The sequence below is a fragment of the Protopterus annectens genome, chromosome 8.part0, assembly GCF_019279795.1.
Source record: "Protopterus annectens isolate FY-2018-M chromosome 8.part0, PAN1.0, whole genome shotgun sequence".
NCBI lineage: Eukaryota > Metazoa > Chordata > Ceratodontiformes > Protopteridae > Protopterus > Protopterus annectens.
Window position 1 is genome coordinate 263,466,863 of NC_056741.1, and position 14,437 is coordinate 263,481,299.

Consider the following 14,437-nt stretch of genomic DNA (forward strand, 5'->3'; position numbering starts at 1 on the left):
CATGATTTCATCTCTTAAATGGGATATTAACCATTAGATTTATGCTTCAAAACATCTTACTGAATTTATAAGCCACACAAAAGATTTTATTAGAATTTTACTAATGTTAGAACACAACAATTCTAAATGATCAGTATGACCTGTTTAGTTTGGGATATTACCAGATAGCTTCCACAGTATGTGTGGTATATGCAAATGATTTTTACACAACAGCAACACATCCGATATTACTCAGGAATCACACATCCGATATTATTCAGGAATCTGCTTGAAAAATTAAGTGATAAGTGTGTCATGATAAATGTATCAGGATTAGTTATAGGACTAACCTGACGAAATAAGTAGTAAATTACTAAATGGCATCCAAGATACAACAAATCGGATATCAATGGTTACAAAATTATGTGTACATTACTTACTGGTTAATGACAGCAGATGTGGTCAAACACTGATGGAGAATTAAGGATTTTGTTTGAGTGGGTAACAGTGACACAACATAACTTTCATATGCCAGTTTGCATGCCATGATTCTTAAGTATGACCATGGGGTAACTTGGTAATGGATTACACACTGGAAAGAAAACATGAAGGAGAAAATGGAAAAGTGTATAAGGTTATGAGTAAAGTACAACTTTGAAACACAGCAAATGAATATGAGTTTATCAAAAAGATGATATTCTCATAACATTTTGGTTTAGCATCAGAAAAACTATTATACAGATTTTGAAATTTTAGAAATGTTGCTTTTATTTATAAGTGTTGTCTGAAGCAAGAATACAGAGTTATGTATAAATCAAGGAAACCAAGACAAAAATAAGAAGTTATGTACTCACCATAACGTTCCATCTGAGTAGGTGGCTTCATTTGTCTGCAACCTGTGGGTCTTGGATCCGATATTGGATCCAAGCCGGCAACTTGTTTCATAGCTAATGGATCCGAGCTCCTAGCTCCTCCCCTCACCCATAATCCCCTGCCAACCCTCCATGACCTCAGATCAAGTTTGCCCCTCTATAGATACCCAAAAGGGGTATTCCAATAAACAACCTACATAGATCCATTCTGAAGGCCAGGGGGAAGGGGGGGGGGGGGGTTGCAGACAAATGAAGCAACCTACTTAGATGGAACGTTATGGTGAGTACATAACTTCTTAATCTGAAGTAGGGACTTCATTTGTCAGCAACCTGTGGGACAGAGTCCCCAGCTACCTGAATCTTGGGTGGCCATCATGGAAGGATTTTGCGGAGCACCGCAGAGCCGAAGGATGCTCTCCCTCTAGACATTACGTCCAGTTTGTAGTGGTTAATAAAGGTATGAGATGAGGCCCAAGTGGCTGCCGAACAAATATCTAACGGAACTCTAGATTTGAAGGTAGCAGAAGTAGAGATGGAACGAGTGGAATGTGTGCGAACTCCTCCAGGTGCAGGTCCCCCAGAAGCTTGGTACGCTAAAAGAATACATTGGGAAATCCAGCGTGACAAGGTGATTTTTGAGACTGCTTTCAGCAAATTGAATTTGGCAAAGGAAATAAACAGCTGGTCGGATTGCCTGTGACCAGCAGTCCTAGGAGTATAAAAACGTAGCTACCTATGAACATCTAATGAGTGCAGCTTGTACTCTCCTTTATTCTGATATTTAGGAAAGAAAACCGGTAGATTTATGGATTGATTTATATTGGTTTCTGATACTATTTTGGGAAGGAAGGAGGGATTGGTCCTGAGGTACACTCTGTCCGGATGAAAAATCAAGTAAGGAGGCTTCACAGAAAGGGCTTGAAGTTCCGAAACTCTTTTCGCTGAAGTAATGGCTACAAGGAATGCTGTTTTCCAGGACAAGTATTTGAGATCCACTGAAGCGGCAGGCTCAAATGGGGGAGCAGTTAGGGCTTGAAGAACTAGTGAAAGATCCCAAGGGGGTACGGCTTCTTTGATAGGGGGTCTGAGCAGAAAAGTACCCTTGAGACAATTTGGCCGACATCAAGGGCCCTGTGTCATGTCCCACATGGTAATGGGAGATGGCCGCCACTTGTACTTTGACGGTTGAGCAACTAGCGCCTTCCTGAAAGAGTCTGGTTAGGAAGTCTAGTATGGATGGAAGAGGGGCCGTAAAGGGATCTAGATTATGATGTTCCGCCCAGACGGAAAAACGTTTCCATTTACTGCGGTACACTTTCCTGGTGAAAGGTTTATGCGCTGCCACGAGGATGGCTTTGACTGGTGAAGAGATACCGGGAGTCCTAACTATGAGTGGAACTGGAGCAACCAAGCTGTCAGCTTCAGACTGTCCAGATTTGGGGTCGACAAGCCCGACGGATGGGAGATTAGATCCGGACTGGGATCCAGAATCCTGGGGGGATTCACTAGGTGAGACAACAGGTAAGGGAACCAAATTTGCCGAGGCCAGAATGGGGCAATGAGGATCATCCTGCTCCCCAACTGCGAGGCTTTCTGTAAGAGCTGTAACATCAGGGGTAGAGGAGGATAGGCATAAAGTAGACCGGGCAGCCAAGCATGCACCAGAGCGTCTCTTGGAGTTTCCCCTGGAAGGGGAATCAGAGCAAAGAAATTGTCGCATTTGGTGTTTAAGGGAGAGGCAAAGAGATCGCAGCAGGGTTGCCCTCATATTGCGAATATCTGCTTAGCTACTAGTGGATTGAGAGACCACTCGTAAGGGGGAAAGAATGGTGCGACTGAGTTTGTCAGCTAGGATGTTGGCCCGCCCCGGAATGTGCGTTGCAATCAGAAAGCGGTTGGTGGAAATCGCCCATTCTCACACTCTCATGGCTTTGCGGCATAGAGGGTAGGACCTGGTTCCCCCCTGTTTGTTGATGTACCAGACAACAGACATATTGTCTGACTGAATTGCAATAGTTCCTATGGTGAGGAGATTCTGAAGTGCTTGCAACGCGTACAGCACTGCTCTCATCTCCAGAACGTTGATATGCAAGGAGGTCTCTATCGTTCCACGTGCCTTGGACTGTCCTGCCTGAATAATGCCCCCCCCCCACCCAAGGCGGGAGGCATCCGTGGTCACCGTGGCGAGAGGGGGAGGAGTGCAGAAGGGTCGGCCCGTATGGAGATCCGGAGCATGAAGCCACCATAACAGGGCCCTCCTGCAAGCCTTGCTGATAGCAATAGGGTGATGGAGAGGAAAAGACTGAAAGGACCATTGCACTAGAAGGGTCCACTGCAGTACCCTCATGTTCAGGCGGGCGCATGGAAGGAGCGTTATCGCTGCCACCATGGAGCCCAGCGCCCTCAGGACCAATTCCGCCGGTGGGGCTTCTGACTGGAGGATGGCCCGCACATGAAGTTGCAAATTCCGTAGTCGTTCTGAAGTCAGGAAGGCTCGTAGATCTCTGGTGTCTAATTCTGGCTCCTATAAATTCTATGACTTGTGTCGGAGCAAGGAAAGATTTGCCCGCATTGATCGTGATACCTAAATGGGGGGCTAGGCGGAGAAAGTAATCTCTGGCTGAGCAAAGTAGATGCCTTATTGGGGCGGTCAGGAGCCAGTCGTCCAGGTACGGGAAGACCTGCACTCCCTGGAGTCTCAGGTGGTCCGCTAACACCTTGGTGAACACCCTGGGGGCTGTGGTGAGGCCAAAGGGAAGGACCCTGAACTGGTAGTGACTGGCTCCCAGCCGGAAGCGGAGAAACCTCCTGAATCGTCTTTCCATTAGAATGTGGTAGTATGCATCCTTGAGGTCTATAGAGCACATCCAATCTTTCTCCCGTAGGTGGGGGAGAATAGATTGAAGAGTGACCATTCGGAATTTTTCCTTGGTTACCGACAGGTTCAAACGGGAAAGGTCTAGAATTGGTCTCAAGTCCCCCGTCTTTTTTGGCACCAGAAAGAACCTGGAGTAGAACCCTAATCCGAGCTGGTCTTGGGGGACGGGCTGGATGGCTCTTTTTCCTAGCAGCTGCTGGATTTCTGCGGCTGCAGCCTCCCTCTGATCGGGTGGTACATCGGGGAGGTTCCTGATTTTGGGGACATGAAGCATTGGAATTTTGTACCCTCTGGATATAATTTGAAGCACCCAGCGGTCTGACGTGATGGACTCCCATGCCGCTAGGTGCTCCGACTAGTGCCCCCCGACTGCCTCCAGAGTGGAGCAGCCGGGCAACCCTTCAGGGCTGCTGCGTGGGCTGGTCAGAAAAGGATTCTCTGGACCCAAAATTCCTCGGAGCCCCTCTGCCCCTGGGGAGGTGTCCTCCTCTGCCACGGAAGGACTGGTTGTCCGGAGCGGGTTGGGAATGTTGCAATTTCCGGAACCACATCTTTTTCTGACCCTTTTGGTTCTTCGAAAAGGACCGCTGGGGAGCAGAGAAGCGGACTCGGACGGCAGAGAACGTCTTCCCGTCCTTCTCACTCTGGACTAGCGTCTCGCGAACCGTTTTGCCAAACAGGGCAGAACCATCGAAAGGGGCATTCGCAAAGGATGCTTTAAAGGGCTCCGCAAAGTCACAATGCCGGAGCCAGGCCTGACATCTTATGACTAGGCCCGCTCCGCTAGCTCTAGCGGCTCCCTCGGTGGTGTGGGACAATAGCCGCATAGAGGTATTCGAGATGGATCTCAGAGTGGCCATTCGGATGTACAACTGTTTGTCCTCCGCCGACATGGACTCAGGGGGGGGAGGCAGCGTATTCTTTGATAAGATCCCGCTGCATCCTGATGACGTGTGCCATATAGTTCAGGGACCTTACTGAAAAGGTCGCTGAACTAAAAACCCGCTTCCCTAAGTGATCCATCGAGCAGGACTCCTTGCTCGGTGGATGGACTGAGGGGCTCTCCTGAGCTAGTCCCCTCTTCTTGGCTGCCGCCGTCAACATGGCATCTATGGGGGGACCCTTTCTCCAGTGGGACTGGTCTGCGGGGGGGCTCAGTATCCTGCCCGGGCGTTTAGGGACGGGCTCCACGGTGTCCGGGTCCTTCCACGCCCTGGTGGTAATAAGGTCCACCAGGGGGTCGGCCGGAGGGGACACCCAAGAGGTAGACGGGCCTGCATCGAAAGCCTCCAGAAACACGCACTCGTCGGAGGAAGCCTTGGGGGCAGACCACCCACCTCTGATCCTAAGCATTTCCAGGATGTCTCCAAAGGAGACATCCTCAGGGGGTGATCTTGGGGATCCTTCCCCTTCATCCAAGTACGGGTCCTCGGTTAAGGACTCAGGGGAGTCCACGTGCCTCCTCTTACACTTGTGCTTGCGAGGCACTTCCTCGGGGGGGGGGGGGCTGTCCGAGGAGGTCTCGCCAGCAACATCCTGTTCCAATGGAACAACCTGGGACATCGAAGCAGGCTGTCACTGTGGCCGGGTGATGGAAGCCTGGCCCAGCAGAGAGGGAGTGCAGGGTGGAGCAGAGACCAGAGCCGGGGGTCCGGATGCTCTCGACAGAGCCCTCTCCACTACATCGAAGGCAGAGGGGGAACCGCTCTCCCTGGGCTCCGAGGGCAGACTCCCACTCGGATCCGATGAAGGGATTGGAGCCGGCGCCGAGACCGTCAGATTCAAAGGACCAGTGTGCTCAGACCTGGACAGAGCCGAAGGCAAACTGAATCCCTCGGATCCGAAGCTCGGCCCACGACTCCGAGAGGTCAGATCCGACAGACTCTAGGGCAGGGTCGGATCCGAAGTACCAAGTACTGTCGGCGCCGACCCACCCACGGCTCTGATGCTGCCTGGCTCCGAACCCGGGAAGCGGGTCGGAGAAGGAGCAATTGGAGCAAAAAAGGGTGTCGAGCTCCCCCCCCCCGAAGGGGGGGGGGGGCAAGAGCACTCCCATCTGCAGCTGGGCCTGGATGAACCTTCGCATCATCTGGTCCAAGTCTGCATCTGACATACTGTAAGTCGATCTCGATGAGGCCACCGAAGCAGGCCTGGAATGCTGCCTCGATTACCTCTATGGAGATCGAGCCTCCTCCTCCTCGGGTCCTGGGGAGAAACAAGGAGATCGGAGCCGAGTAGGAGGAGACCTAGAAGCTGTGGAAGGAGAAGCCTGCTTAGCCGGCGGGGCCAAAGCGGAGGCCTCGGCCCGCCGCTTGTGGTGTTTCTCCCTCCTGGCCTCCCTGCCCTCCGGCGCTTCAGCGGGAGTTTGAGTCCCGGCCAAAGGAAGGGGGGCAGGAGTGGCTATCACCACAGGCTGTGGTAGTGCCACGGGAGGAGCGGGGGCCGAGTCTGGGGGCAAAAGTCCCGCCAGGACCAGCTTCGACCTCCGCTCTTTCAGTGCCCTGAGGTTGAACGCTGCACAAATGGTACAGCCTGAGGAGAGGTGTTTAACCCCAAGGCACCGAACGCACCGAGTGTGGCCATCAGCCGGGGAGAGCTTATGGCCACACTCGGTACATTTTGAAAAAATGGCTTTTGGGGCCTCTGCCATACTGAGGGAAGAAAAGTACTACACAAGCACACAGGCCCCAAAACACTAACACACACACACTCACTAACGACCAGCGAGGGGAGGGAAAAAACTATGTAAAAAGGTGCAAATAATAAAGGGAACCTAACACTTACACAGTTTTAAATTTAAAGACAGAAAGGAAGGAAGAAAATAAACTTATCTGAATAAGTCGCTAAGAGCTCTGAAAAATCCAGCTAATCACAAGCGCGGCAAACTAGATTCAGGGTCATGGAGGGTTGGCAGGGGATTATGGGTGAGGGGAGGGGCTAGGAGCTCGGATCCATTAGCTATGAAACAAGTTGCCGGCTCGGATCCGATATCGGATCCAAGACCCACAGGTTGCTGACAAATGAAGTCCCTACTTCAGATCAAAGGTTACACAAAAAAAATATGATTTACACATTACCTGATGTGAAAAATCTGATTTATCCTAAGGTATATATACTCTACACTGTTCCCATCTTTGTAGAAGACTGAGTAACAAAATTTGACCTTTGATAAATGTAAGCCTGACAAGATTTTGACAATGATACCCGATTAAAACTTTGACATGTGCTACAAAATATGATTTGGTATTAATATTTTGATATTCTGTCTTTTAAAATAGTAACTGACAAGATTACTGAAGTCCAATGTATTTTATTTAGTGCTGCAAAAAAAAAAAAAAACAAAAGACTGCATTGAGCAACAGCTACCCTTTTGGTAAACATTCAACATGTTTTAACCCTTATACATTTAGAGGGGCAAGTTGTTGGAACTGGGGATAATGTACGCTTTTCTAACTGAAATTACAAGTTGGACTGACACACAGAATAAAAGGGCAATACCAGGCATTCTTCAGTGTGTACAGAAAGTACAGTTTTGTACCTACCATAAATGTAGATGTCCGAACTGGATAGCATCTGCAGTCATAACAACTGGGTTGTCCTGTCGTCAGGCAGCCCTTCGGTCGGCCGGATTCCAAAGTCCGGGTCCGGCTTCGGCTGATGTCGCACTTCACCCGACGTCATCTCTGCTGGTCTTCGGGTATAAAGGCATCAGCCGACGCCATTTTCTTCAGTGTTTCTTGCCCCAGATGCCAGTTGCCCTCTTGGAAGTCTAAATTTTGGGTAAAAATGCCAATGTTTCCCAAAGGATAGAAGGCAAACACAAAAAATAAGCATGTATGTACATATATACAAACAAATACACCATAAGAGACTCCCCCCCACCAGCTAGCTATTAGGAGGGTAAATACCTTAGGAGTACCACAGAGGGGAAGGAGGGTAATCCTGACTGCAGATGCTATCCAGTTCGGACATCTACATTTATGGTAGGTACAAAACTGTACTATGTCCTTCATGGATGCATCTGCAGTCATAACAACTGGGTAGAATACCATAGCCAACTAGGGAGGAGGAAGAATAGATTATGGTGTGGTTAGGATCCCTTGCAGTACAGCAGTGGCAAACCCTGCTCGGGATCTAGAATACAGAGGTAAATTATAATGCTTGGCAAATGTATGCACGGAGGTCCAAGTAGCCGCCTCAATAATGTCCTTGGTTGCCACTCCTCGTAAGAAGGCTGTGGTAGTGGCTGTTGCTCTTGTAGAATGAGGTTGTATGTTCTGTGGAATTGGTTTTCCATGGAAAGAGTAACAGAATCGTATGCAATTTCCTATCCATTTGGAGATTGTCTGTTTGGAAATTGCTTTTCCTTCCCTTCCTGTTGCATAGGCTACAAAAAGCTGTTCAGTTTTTCTGTTACTTTTTGTTCTGTCCAGGTAGTAGCGTAGCTGTCCGTGTACATCCAAGGTATGCAGCATTCTTTCCCCTCTGTTTTGTGGGTTGGGGAAGAAGGTAGGTAGGTGGATTGCCTGGTTTAAGGACACTCTGGATACCACCTTAGGCATAAATGTAGGATTAGTCCTCATGGACACTCTGTCTTGGTGGAAGATTAGGAAGGGTTGTACTGCCATTAGGGCCTGAAGTTCAGAAACCCTCCTTGCTGAGGTTATTGCCAGTAGGAAAGCAGTTTTCCATGAAAGATGCTGTAGGTCTGCTGCTGGTTCAAAAGGTGCGAGTGTCAACTTTTCTAGCACAAAGTTCAAATCCCAAGCTGGCAGTGGTGGTTTCCTAGGAGGTTTTACATTCTTGATCCCTCTGAGGAACTGCCTGAGTAGAGGATGTGAGAAGACAGGTGGATCAAAGCTGTATTCTGCTGAAATAGCTGATGCATGTATCTTGATGGAGGAATAGGACAGGCCTGTATGTAGAAGCTCTGCCAAGTACTCCAGAATGTTAGCCATATCTATATTCGACACATCCTTCCCTCTTTCAGCACTCCAAATGACAAACCTTTTCCATTTCCCTGCATAGTTCCTTCTTGTTGAAGGTCTGCGGGCTTCAAGGATAATGTCTTTCACCCTTTGGGAGATCTGGAATAGTTGCTGCTATGTGATGTGCCATGCAGTCAGCTGCAACGTTTTAGGTTTGGATGCATGATGCTGTAGTTGTTCTGAGTTAACATCAAAGGCATCAGGGTATTGACCACATTTTGTCCCGAGACATGCTCCTCAGCAATGGGTACCAGTGTTGTCTTGGCCAGTTTGGAGCTATCAGGATTATCCTTGGACGTTCCTCCTTGATTTTTAGTAATACCTTGTGTATCAAGGGAAGAGGTGGGAATGCATATGCTGTCAGGCCTTTCCAGCTGAAGGAGAGCGAATCCACTTTCGATGCAAGTGGATGGAATGTCCTTGTGCAGAATTTTTGAGCTGGTGGTTGAGAGGGAAGCGAATAGATCTATCTCTGGCATTCCCCATTTCTTTCAGATGGTCTTGAAGTTGTCCGGTGTAGCATCCATTCGTGAGCATCCGAGGTGGTTCTGCTTAACATGTCTGCTAGAGTGTTCTCCTTTCCGGTACAAACATTGCCTGTAACTGGATGTTGTAGCTGAGTGCCAGGTTCCAAAGGTCCAAAGTCATTCTGCATAGGGGGTATGAATGAGTGCCTCCCTGTTTGTTGATGTACCACATGACTGTGGTGTTGTCTGTCCTTATCATCAAATGGCCTTCTTTGAGAAATGGTCTGAATTTTTGGATTGCCAGTTTTACTGCCAGCATTTCTTTTAGGTTGATGTGCAGGTGAAGTTGGTCCTGCGTCCACAATCCTTGCACGCATTTGTCCAGCATGTGAGCCCCCCATCCTAGGTCTGAGGCGTCTGTTGTGATGGTTTGGCTTGCTTGATATTTGTGAAAGGGTAAGCCTGGGTTTGACTGGCATGCTTGAGCCCACCATAGGAACTCCTGTTTTAGGCATGGAATTAGTGGAATTTCTGCTTCTAGGCTGTGCCTGTGTTGGGACCATAAATTCTTTAGGTACCACTGTAGTTTTCTCATATGTAGTCTGGCATGTGGAACCAAGATTATGCATGATGCCATGAAGCCCAAGGCCTGCAGAACTTTTCTTGCTGTTAGCTTGCTGTGGTTTGTTAGTGCCAAGAAGTAAAGAGGGAGATCTTTTGTTTTTCTGCAGTTAGGAATGCCATTTGTTTTACTGTGTCCAATTCTGCCCAAGAATGTCCTTGTTTGGGATGGAATCAGCCTTGATTTTTGCAAATTGACTGTGTATCCCAATGCTTGTAGCAAGTAAATGACCCTTTGTAAATCTGTTGTCAGCTTGCTTTTGTTGTCCCTTGTAGTAGGCAGTCGTCCAGGTATGGATAAATTTGGATTCCTGTAGTCTGCAGTGGGCGATTACTGATGCCAGGCATTTTGTGAATACTCTGGGCGCAGTAGATAAGCCAAAGGGCAATGCTGAGAATTGATAGTGCTCTGATCCTGCAAGAAATCTGAGGTATCTTCTGCAAATTGGTCGAATGGGGACGTGCAGGTATGCCTCCTTGAGATCTAGAGTTACCAGCCAACACTCCTTGCCCAGCATGGGAAGAAGTTGCTGTAGGGTCAGCATCTTGAATTTTGGGACAATGATATATGTGTTTAAGGTGGACAGATCGAGAATAGGTCTCCAACTTTTTCCTTTCTTGGAACTAGGAATAGTCTGGAGTAGAATCCTTTGCCTTGTTCTGTTATTGGTACTCTTTCCACAGCTCTCATCTTTGTTAATTGCATTATCTGCTGTAGAGCTTCTGTTTTTTGATTTGGAGGTAGGTTTGGCATTCCTCTTTTGACTGGTATAGTGTGGAAGTGGAACCGGTAACCTTGGTCTATGGTTTGCAAAATCCACTTGTCTTTTGTGATATAGTGCCAGTTCTTTGAAAATAAGGTTAATTTTCCGCCTAAGGGTGCTGCTATTTGTTCCCTGGTAGGCGGAGTTAGAATCAAGTCACTGTGATTGCCCTGTTGTAGTGGTAGTGGCTGTACCTGTGGCTCTGTTATTACCTTGCCACTGTCGTCCTCTGTAGGTACCCCCTCTGGATTGATTTCTGCCTCTGGAACGTCTATTCCTGCCCCTTTGGGATCTTGTGGAGTCAGGAAAGGACCAATTTTTGGCAGGCCAGTTCCTGCTAAACCTTGGGGGCTGAACCTGCAAGAAATCTTTAACCGTTTGTACAGATTTTGCCTTTTCTTCCATTTTCTTCATTACCTGCTGGGCAGGTGTACCAAACAAACTGGTCTTATCCATAGGAGCATCTAATAACTTAGCTTTAACATGATCCGGTAAAACTTGTTCCTTCAGCCATGCATGCCTTCTTATCACTGTGCCAGTCATGGCTGATCTAAATGAAGCCTCCAGTGCATCATAGCCACATTTTAAGGAATGGTTACTAACCTGTTGTATGTTATTTACCATTTCTAATAGATTTTTCTTATCTATAGAGTCATCAGAGGATAGCTTTTAGTTAACTGATCAAGCATAAACTCTTGGTATTGTATCATGTGAAACTGACAGTTTAAAGCTCTAGCTGAGAGAGTAGCAGAGGTATAAACCTTTTGCCCCATCTGTCTAAAGACCTGGCTTCCCTTTCAGAAGGAATAGGGTTTTGCTGTGGTTGAGGCTACTGCCTTAGGGCCCTGGGATATAGTTTCGGGGTCTGCAAGAGGGGCCTTGTATAGGTGATGATGAGTGTCTGGCACCCTGTAAAATCTATCTGGTTTGGCAGGTGCTGGAGGTAAAGAATCTGGTGCAGTGCAAACATCATTAAATGCATCGTCCACAACAGAGAGGACAGGAGGTATAGCTAAGGGCCTGTGTTGTGGTAGGTGCAGAAAAGTCCTAAGTCTTTTTCTGGAGTCTGAAAAATCCTGTTCCTACCATTGGAATTGTTCTCTCATGGCATGTAAGGTTTCCCCAAAGGAGAAATCTTCTGGTTGGGAAGCAGCTGGAATGGATTCTTCAGCATCTGAGTCCTCAAAATTGGAGAAAGGAGCCTCTGGCTGGTCTGTAATATCTGAGTCTTCCGCAGAATCATCAGAGGACACAGGCTCGAGGGGCTCTGCTCTAGGTCTCTTTTCTGGGGGCTGAGAGGCCCTGTCTGGGTGAGATTGAGATCCCCTAATTAAGGATATTAAATCTTCTGCCAGAGTAAGCATTTGTGAACTAGAAGTGGGCCTGGTTGAGGGGGGTTTAACAGGCACTGACTTAGTAGATTTGGCTGCTTTAGCCCTGGCGAAGGCCTTAATAGACATGGCTGCAGGAGGCCTAGCAGCACCATGTGCTGGGGTAGAGACATCCAAAGGGATGGTGTCTGATAAGTCACTAGTAACCACTGTAGTGGGTAAAATTTCTGAGGCCGATTCAAGTAAGGTAATCGGAACCTCAGTAGTAGTCATTGATTCGGCTGTACTCTGATCAGTTTTCTCGGTTTCGGCCGAAACAGAGACACTCGCGGTTTGCTTAACCATGGTTTCGGCCGAAACCGCGGACCGTGAGTGTCGGTCTTTTTCTTTGCGTTTTTTAATAATTTGGGTAGTCGGAGGATCCGACGGCATAATGTACGCAAATTCAGAGCCGAAAAACTGTTCAGCAGTCGGTTGAAAGAAGCACAGGCCGAACAGGCTGCTACGTCGTGGTCTGGGCCTAAACAAGGCAAACAGTAAGAGTGGAAATCTTTATGAGGTATTTGTTTCCCACAAGTTAAACAGTTATTGACTTTTTCTGACATCGGCTGAGGCAAGAAAGAGTCCCCAACGGGGTACTTAGCTTTTAGAAGTCTTCGAAGGAGTATTCGGTAGTAGTAATCTCTGGATCTGACCGACCGGCACTTGCGAACAGCTTCTGCTTGGCGCCACGCGCAAGAAAGACTGAAGAAAATGGCGCCGGCTGATGCCTTTATACCCGAAGACCAGCAGAGATGACGTCGGGTGAAGTGCGACATCAGCCGAAGCCGGACCCGGACTTTGGAATCCGGCCGACCGAAGGGCTGCCTGACGACAGGACAACCCAGTTGTTATGACTGCAGATGCATCCATGAAGGACATCAAGTGCTAATGCTTAGAGAAAAATTCATGCTGCCCAAGATCAGAGACTGTTTTGCTGACTACTTTAGATGTAAAGACAGTATAGAAAGCAGCTGCAAAGTAATACAACACTGATTACATATGCCTGGTTATGACAGACTACACGTGACACTTTTTTGATGAGAATTTATAATACTATTAGCCATTAGTTTACTTTTTTAGCTATTTTATTATAAAATGCCAGCTTTTACTGAGAATCATAGTGTAGTATGCAAGTCCGTCTGCATGCTTTGCTTATATTATTGCTATCACCTGTGAAATAAAACGTTCTGCTGCTATACTTAGAAGCTTCTGGACTCAGTAATGTGTATTTATTTGCAATATACACACATACACTTCTTTTAACTTTTATTAAAGTCTCTACAAAGTGAAAATAAGAAAAGTTAAGACAGAAGGTCAAATTTCAAAATAATTGTAGTTAATAATACACACGTGTTGCATACAGATTGCTTTCCTCTTCAAGGACACACAGAACATCCTTCTACAGCAAAATAAACTTAGCCCCTAATGAATTAGAAACAGTCGGTAAGCTGTTGTAATTGCCAGAGTACCTGTTTCACAGTGTTTATTTAGGCTCCCTACTGAAATACTGAAAGTTGAAATGTTGAATGCTGAAGTAAAAAAAAAAGGAAACAGAAGATTGAATTTTGAAAATCGCTCTCCTCCTTTAAACTTTCCTTACACCCCGTGAACTTTTATACATATATATACATATATATATATATATATATATATATATATATATATATATATATACACATATATAAAATACACATATATATACATATATACACATATATATATATACATATATACATATATATATATATATATATATATATATATATATATACACATATATACACACACACATATATATATATATATATATATATATACACATATATACACACACACATATATATATATATATATATATATATATATACACACACACACACACACACACACACACACACACACACACACACACACACACACACACACACACACACACACACACACACACACACACACACACACACATATATTATATACACACAAGCCAAATCCAGATTACCAGACCTTGGAGAAAAAGGAATATTCCAAGAAATAGCATCTCAGACTTGGTAAATTTAAGTCCAATCATTCAGCCATTCAGCCTCTGTATTTCGGGACTCATTCTAGCAGGTTCCGACATTTCAAATGGTTCTTTAACCATCACCATTGTCTTATCAAGTAACCTACATAAGAGATGAAGATAAGGATTCATCCCTCCTAAAAAGTGAACTGGTTTCAGTGAAGGTACACCTATCCATCACCTTAAAAGCCCATTCTCATAAAAGTGAAAAATGCTTTTCTACAATATGATCTCAACCTAAAGAGGAGTCTCCTTCACAAGATACGCAAATGGCAAATTTGTATTTGTAAAACTGATCTCATGACTACAGCTGAGAACTTTACTATTAAAGCACTCCCTGCAGGTCTCCTCTACAATAAATCAGAATTAGTCAAGTAAATCTTAAAATTCAACATGTTAAGGAACTTGTTCAGTATCATAACATAACAGTTTTCCA

At 46.3% G+C, this 14,437-nt stretch overlaps 1 protein-coding gene across 2 annotated transcripts in view; it reads right to left on the bottom strand.

Annotated features, from left to right (window-relative positions):
• LOC122808741 (polyamine-modulated factor 1-like) overlaps nucleotides 1–14,437 on the bottom strand; it is a 252,245-nt gene that overhangs the window by 120,306 nt on the left and 117,502 nt on the right. The window lies entirely within an intron of this gene.